Source organism: Sus scrofa, chromosome 3, assembly GCF_000003025.6.
Source record: "Sus scrofa isolate TJ Tabasco breed Duroc chromosome 3, Sscrofa11.1, whole genome shotgun sequence".
NCBI lineage: Eukaryota > Metazoa > Chordata > Mammalia > Artiodactyla > Suidae > Sus > Sus scrofa.
Genome location: NC_010445.4, coordinates 23,418,894 through 23,426,473, shown reverse-complemented (window position 1 = coordinate 23,426,473; position 7,580 = coordinate 23,418,894). Strand labels below are relative to the sequence as shown.

The 7,580-nt window shown below is 43.7% G+C and overlaps 1 long non-coding RNA gene across 1 annotated transcript; it reads right to left on the bottom strand.

Annotated features, from left to right (window-relative positions):
• On the bottom strand, positions 3,186-6,107 carry LOC106507358. The gene is made up of 3 exons (XR_001303278.2): positions 6,007-6,107; positions 4,535-4,625; positions 3,186-4,132 (listed from the first exon to the last, which is right to left on the bottom strand). It is a non-coding gene; the product is annotated as an uncharacterized LOC106507358 (long non-coding RNA).

Below are 7,580 nucleotides of genomic sequence, written 5' to 3'. Positions count from 1 at the left end.
ATTTTCACATATAGCAAATATGTTCTGCTGTGCACCATTTACCCTTCAATTTACTTCTGATGGTTTTTAACATAGGTAGGTTTTTACCTTTGGGGAAAGTAATAAAATTCATTTGCCTTTCCTTTATTTTTTCTGTCTTTATGTCATGCTTAGAAAATCCTGCCTTATCCCCAATTCTAAAATTATTTACCTCAAATATTTTCAAGAGTCTTTATGGTTTTATTTTTACATAAAACTTTTAAGGCCATCAGGAATTAATTTTGATGTATGGTGTGAGGTAGGGATATTATGGATTTTTTTCTAAATGATTACCCTGTCTTAACATCATCTATAGAATAATCCCTCTGGTTAAAAAAAAAAAATGCCAGTTTTACCACATACTACATTGCCTTTAATATAGTTATATCAATTTCTGGAAATTAATCTATATGTCTTATAATTTATATGTCTAAGCTCCATTACTGCTCCATTAGTATTTTTATTATATGTTTATACTGCCTATTTCAACAAGTGTCCTCTCTTAAAAATGTTGGTTATTCTTATGTTTTTGTTTCTCTAAATGAATAATTCCTAACCAGGGGTGAACATAAGAACAAATTGTGTTTTTTTTTTTTTTTTGAATTATAAACCTGCCCAGGGCTCCTATTCCAAGAAATTCTGATTTAGGGGGCCTGGTGTGGGGCTTGAGCATTTTTCAGAAATAAATAAATCAATCACACATACACGTGTAATATATGCATTGTATATAGAGGGCTCCCTAGCTGCTGGTGAGCAAACCCTTCCACATACACTCAGATTAAGAACCACTGCTCCAGAAGTTCCCGGTGTGACTCAGCAGGTTAAGAACCTGACATAGTGTCCATGAGGATATGGGTTTGATACCTGACCTCACTCAGTGAGTTAAGGATCGGGCATTGCTGCAAGCTGTGATGTAGATTGCAGATGCGGCTCAGATCTGGTGGTGTGGTGGCTGTGACAAAAGCCAGCAGTTCCAGCTTCAATTTGACCCCTAGCCCAGGAACTTGCATAGGCAGCAGGTGCAGCCCTAAAAAAATTTAAAAAAAGAAAAGAAAAAAGAACCACTGCTCCAGCTCTAAAAGATTAAAAACACTTTTTAAGATATATTAAAATATTTTTACATAGAAAGCAAACTTACAGCTACCAAAGGGGAAAGGGGAGGAGAGGGATAAATTAAGCGTTTTGGATTAAAATATGCATACTACTGTATATAAAATAGATAACCAATAAGGACATACAGGGGACTGTATTCGATATCTTGTTACCTATAATGGAAAAGATTCTGAAAAAGAATCTATCTATCTACCTATCTATACAACCAAATCACTTTGCTATGTACCTGAAGCTAATGCAACATTATAAATCAACTATATTTCAATAAAATTTTGTTAAAATATATACTTTTTTTTTTTTTTTTTTTTTTTTTTTTTACAAAATAACTCAAAATTTTGTAACACCATGTCAGAATTCCCCTCTTCATGGAATCTATTTCCAAGTTCAAGATGCCCTCTTGGAACCAGCTGGGGTGCTCTTATATAATTGATCTGGGGGATTTAGCTCAGGCTTGGGGATGTTTTGTTTTGTTTTTTTTCATCTTTTTGTCTTTTTAGGGCAACACCCATGGCATATGGAGGTTCCCAGGCTAGGGATCCAAATAGAGCTGTAGCCACCGGCTTACACCAGAGCCACAGCAACGTGGGATCCGAGCCGTGTCTGCAACCTTCACCACAGCTCACGGCAACGCCGGGTCCTTAACCTACAGAGTAAGGCCAGGGATCCAACCCAAGTCCTTATGGATGCTACTCGAGTTCGTGAACCACTGAGCCATGACGGGAACTCCTGGTTTGGGGATTTTTTTAAAAGCTGCTTCAGGTCACTTTAATGTTGGAGTCAGCAACCACTGGTTTACGAACTCCTTCTTAGCCTTACCTCCCTCTACAGCTCACATTGAATTCTGTGACTTAGTGGAGATTTCCATTTTGGCTATGTATCAGAATCACCTGTGGAACTTAACCTACAGACTGAGCTGTGTAGCTATGTTAAATATTGATCACCAGTATTCAAAAAAAAAATCCTAATTTGATTTTATACAATGATTCTAATATACAATTGGGGTAAAATACCAGTGGCATATGGAAGTTCCTAGGCAAGGGGTCAAATCCAGGCAACAGCTGCCGGCCTACACCACAGCCACAGCAATGAGAGATCTGAGCCATGTCAGAGAGCTACACCACAGCTCACAGCAATGCTGATCCTTAACCCACTGAGTGGGGCCAGGGATCGAACCTGCATCATCATGGATACTAGTCAGATTTGTTTCCACTGTGCTAAAATGGGAACGCCCCCTCAAAGTTGTCTTGAGTTGCGCCAAGATGGCCAAGCTGGTTTACCCTTTTTTTTAATAATTTTTATTTTTTCCATTATAGTTGGTTTACAGTGCTCTGTCAATTTTCTACGGTACAGAAAAGTGACCCAGTCACACATACCTAAACATTCTTTTTCTCACATTATCATCCATCATGTTCCATCATAAGTGACTAGATATAGTTCCCAGTGTCATACAGCAGGATCTCATTGCTTATCCACTCCGAATGCAACAGTTTGCCTGTATTAACCCCAGACTCCCAGTCCATCCCCCTCCCTCCCCCTCCCCCTTGGCAACCATAAGTTCCCTCCTCCAAGTCCATCAGTTTCTTTTCTGTGGAAAGGTTCATTTGTGCCCTATATCAGATTCCAGATATGTGATATCATGTGGTATTTGTCTTTCTCTTGCTGACTTACTTCATTTAGTATGAGAGTCTCTAGTTCCATCCATGTTGCTGCAAATGGCATTCATTTGTTTTTTTATGGCTGAGTAGTATTCCATTGTGTACATATATGTCTTTTTTTAACTACTCAATGAATTTATTACATTTATAGTTGTACAATGATCATCACAATCCAGTTGTACAGTATTTCCATCCCACAACCCCCAGCACATCCCCCAGCCCCCAAACTGTCTCCTTTGAAAACCATAAGTTTTTCAAAGTCTGTGAGTCAGTATCTGTTCTGCAAAGTTCATTCTGTCCTTTTTTCAGATTCCACATGTCAGTGATAGCATTTGATGTTGGTGTCTCATTGTTTGACTGACTTCACTTAGCATGATAATTTCTAGGTCCATCCATGTTGCTAAAAATGCCTTTATTTTGTTCATTTTAATGCCTGAGTAATATTCCATTGTATGTATGTACCGCATCTTCTTGATCCACTCCTCTGTCAATGGACATTTAGGTTGTTTCCATGTCTTCAATCCTATTTATACTTAATGGTTGTCAGCAGCCCTCTGACAGGTGTAACATGGGTGAGGAAACTCTCTGAAGGTAGGATAATCCCTGAACAGCCTGATAGCTGAAGATTGGCTGTTGACAGCACACCCAGCATCTGGGGTATCAAGCACTTCCATGAAAGCACAGTGTTTACCATACATGGCTACACCTGTCTTTGCAACTGAGCTGTGACCTATCTCTCTGGTCTAATTTTTCATCTCCTCTTTTACTGTCTACTTTTCAGACACTTTGTTTTTTCCTGCAGTCCCTCAAATTCTCCATGGTCCCTTTTGCCCCAGGACCTTTGCATGTGCTTTCTCTTCTGCCTGGACTATTTTCTTTGCATCCCTGACTTGTTCTCCTCCCACCCCTTGTTCAGACATTCCTTCTTCAGGCCTCTGCTCCAGTGTTGCTTCCTCTGGGGAGCTTTTCTGACCCTCCACCTGGGTTAAGATGGCTGGAACATACTTTCAAAGTTTAGGCACCCACCTGACTCAGAGCCAGGAAAGAGATGGGCCTGAATGCCATGGTGAGCTGGCTAGATGGGGTAACTCAGATGCTTTGTGTATGGTGTGCTGATTTCTCTTAAAATTTAGCCCAGATTTTTTGGAAAATTCTGTCCTGTTTCCTGTATACTATTTTGCAGCTAGAGTTTAAAAGGAGAAGCAGCAAGGGCCAAAATGAGGGTGAGGGGCCTCAAGTGGAAAGTGAAATTGAGGGGGATGACCTCGAGTGCTCTTGATCAGATATCCCTCTTACCCAGGAGATCCTCCTTCTGGGGTTCAGCTGTAGAGATTCAGAGTTTCATGCTGTTGAAGAATAACAATATAATAACATAATGAATAGTAATGCCACTGAGTGTTCACTGTGTAACATGATGCTGTGAATTTACTTGCCTTATCTCACTAATCCTCCTCAGTTCTTAAGAAGAGAACTATCATTTCTTTCTGGTGAAGCAGCAGAGGTGCTCAGAAGTTAAGTAATTTGCCCGGGATCACACTCCTAATGAGTGAAAGAGCTGGGCTTTGAAGCAGGGCTGCCTGATGACAGAACCACCAAGCCAGAGCACCTGTATCCAGCCTTTCTGATGTGAGCACCTACCTGGACCTCCCCGAGAGGCCAGAGCCCTGGTCCTCAGCAGCTGGCTCAGACCAGCCTCTGCCCCTGGTTCTGGTATCCCCTCCCACCCCCCACCCACCTCCCCTACCCACCTCTGCCCACAGTCCACCGGGCTGCTCAAATCCCAGCATGCCTCAAGCTGCAGCCGGCCTGAGTTATGACTTAACTTGCCTGAAAATTCCCCTGTAAAAGGAAAGGGGCCAATCAAATATGAGTTATTCTTATTGTAAGCTGCCCAAAGCCAGGGACCTTGTATGATTTATCTTGGTATAAGCCCCAGCACTGGGAACAGGGCCTGGCACATAGCACACAATAAATGTTTATGGAATGACTGGAGGTTTCGGAGAGATGGGAGACTAAACACACACACACCCCCTGACACAAACTGTCCTCACACAAGTACACCCATACCCAGACACCACAGCCACACAGCCTCCTCGTACAAACCTCTACCCTTCTGCCTCAAAGGCTCTGCACCTGCGCGGACGACCCCCCACCCCCCCGGACGCAAAGGCTTCCACGCATGCGCACACTCACACACATGCCGATTTTTATTTCTGTGGGTGTGAGTTTGCATCTGTGATCTTTGTCTCCCTTGACACGTTATGTGTATAACTCCATCACTCATTTTAATTACATTATTGAGGGCTCTATTTGGCCTTTGGCTATTTTTGAGACCAAATTAGAAATTTAAAAACAGCCATCTTTCTTCCCGGAGAAACTTGTAACAGCCATTGCCCTGAGGTGGGGAAGGGGGACCCAGGGAGGGGGATTGGGGACTTATTTTCTTGGGGAAGCCCTTTTATTCTGCTTTTTTTTTTTTTTTTTTTTTTTTTTTACCGTGCATGTATATTATCTTTCCAAAGCATAAAACTAAATTGAAATAAAGAAAATAGCCACCTTTCAACAACAGCCACTGACTTACATAAAAGCTTTTATAACTGGGTTAGTTAGAGATTAAAGTTGAGGCCTGCTCTGGCTGGGTTCACAGGCCCCCAGGGACATGTCACTGTCACCCTGAGGGATGGGCACCCAGCCCAGTGGCTGACAGCCCTCTGGGGCCTGGGCTCAGCTCATCTGGATGAGCCAGTTGGATGTCTCCTCTCAAGGCTGCTGCCCTTCTAGAAGCCCCTCCAGAGAGACCCCCATACTTCCATTTATCTCTTCTCTTTGCTGGGTCAGTGACAGATCTGCACGGATTAGGGGAGGTAAGCTCTGAAATCTACTCAGTAAGATGAAAATCTGTCCCTTCATTCTCAGGCTCAAGTGGAAATGATTAAATCTGAGGAGTCGGGCTCAGGGGGCAGGGGTCTGGTTGTAGCCTTTGAATTTGAAGTTCTGTCGCATCCTTTCCTGTGATTTTTAGAATCACTGGCATCTGGTCCCCAGACTCTGTGGCAGCTGTGTAGAGCCTCCAAGTCAAACCCAGGGAGGATCAGGGCCTCCAAGGTGGGCCAAGTACTTACAACCAGCTAATGAGAGAGCCGGGGCTTTCTTCTGAGTCCAAGATATTCCTGGAGGGATTAATTTTTATCAAATGACTTCTTAATGAGAGTCCGCTTACCTCCAAATTGGGAGACTTTAAAGCTCCTGAAATTTAAAACTAATCAGCAAGCCGGTCTGCTTTGAATGTGAGGAGTTCACACAATCAGAAGCTCAAAAGAAAAGAAAAGAAAAGAAAAAAAAAAAAAAAAAAAAAAAAGAACACATTAGTAAGAGCCAGCAGCTAGCAAAGTGGAAAACATGAGCTTGAAATTCAGCAAATGGTCTTGCTCCGTATCCCTGCCAGAGGCACAGAGGTGCCGGGTCAGGATGGGAAATTGGGGTCCTGGGGGCTGGCTCTGACTTGTAGATGTGTTGTGAGTAGTCCACGTATAATTTTAACTTGGGGGAAATCTCATGTACACATGGGGGCTTCTTTGTGAAGTCAGAGACTCTGGCAGGAGCAGTCCTGCATTCCCGCAGAAGCGGTGATCTCCTTGGGCTGCTCCTTGGCAAAGGGCTGTGTGAGCCTTTCCCTGTAACCCCTTCAGCTGTGTGTGTCATGTTACCTGCCTGGCTCTTGTGGGTATTTCAGTTTGAGTTTTCTGCCCCAGATAAACCACATTCATGCTTAGTAACCTCCACAGATGGATCATTTTGCAAATCTGGGCATCATCTGGTAGACAGGTAAGGCCAAGGATAACTCCACTGGGCCATATTTAGGGAATTCCTTCTTTTTTTTTTTTTTTTTTTTTTTTTTTTTTTTTTTGTCTTTTCTAGGGCTGCACCTGCAGCATATGGAGGTTCTCAGGCTCGGGGTCAAGTCGGAGCTACAGCTGCCAGCCTATACCAGAGCCACAGCAACGTGGGATCCGAGCTGCGTCTGCGACCTACACCACAGCTCACGGCAACACTGGATCGAGGCCAGAGATAGAACCCACAACCTCATGGTTCCTAGTCGGATTCGTTAACCACTGAGCCACGACGGGAACTCCAGGAATTCCTTCATTCTAACCCACACTACTGCTCTGATTTGGCTGCCCCTGTGGCTCAACTTCGAATGTTTTTTGTACCCTGTGAGGACAGACTCTAAGATAGTCCTTAATTATTCCCACATCCTGATACTCAAGCCATTGTGTGGGCAGACTCTGTGACTTACTGCTAACCAACAGGATATAGCCAAGGTGACAGGATGTCATTCCTGCAGTTACACTGCAGGAGACTAAGTGTCTATCTCGCCAGGGGACTGACTTCCCTTGCTGGCTTGATGGAGCAAGTGGCCACGTTGGCGAGGTCACCTGCAAAGATCTGAGAGCAGCTGATGCCCAACAAGCAGCTGGGAGCTGAGGGTGACTTCTAGCCAGGTGCCAGCAAGAAAACAGCCCATAAGGACCTGAATTCTGCCAATAGCCATGTGGGCTTGGGCCAATTCTGCCCCAGCTGAGCCTTCACATGAAATCTCACACCTGCCTGACACTTTGATTGCAGCCTTGAGAGACCCGGAAGCAAAAGACCCAGCTAAGCCATGCCCCGGCTCCTGAGTCACAGAAACCATGAGAAACTCAATAGCTGCAAGTTGTTTAAGCTGCTAAGGGTGTGATAATATTGTTATGTAGTGATAGGGAAGTAATGCACCCTCCCTTTGGAGCTAGAGTT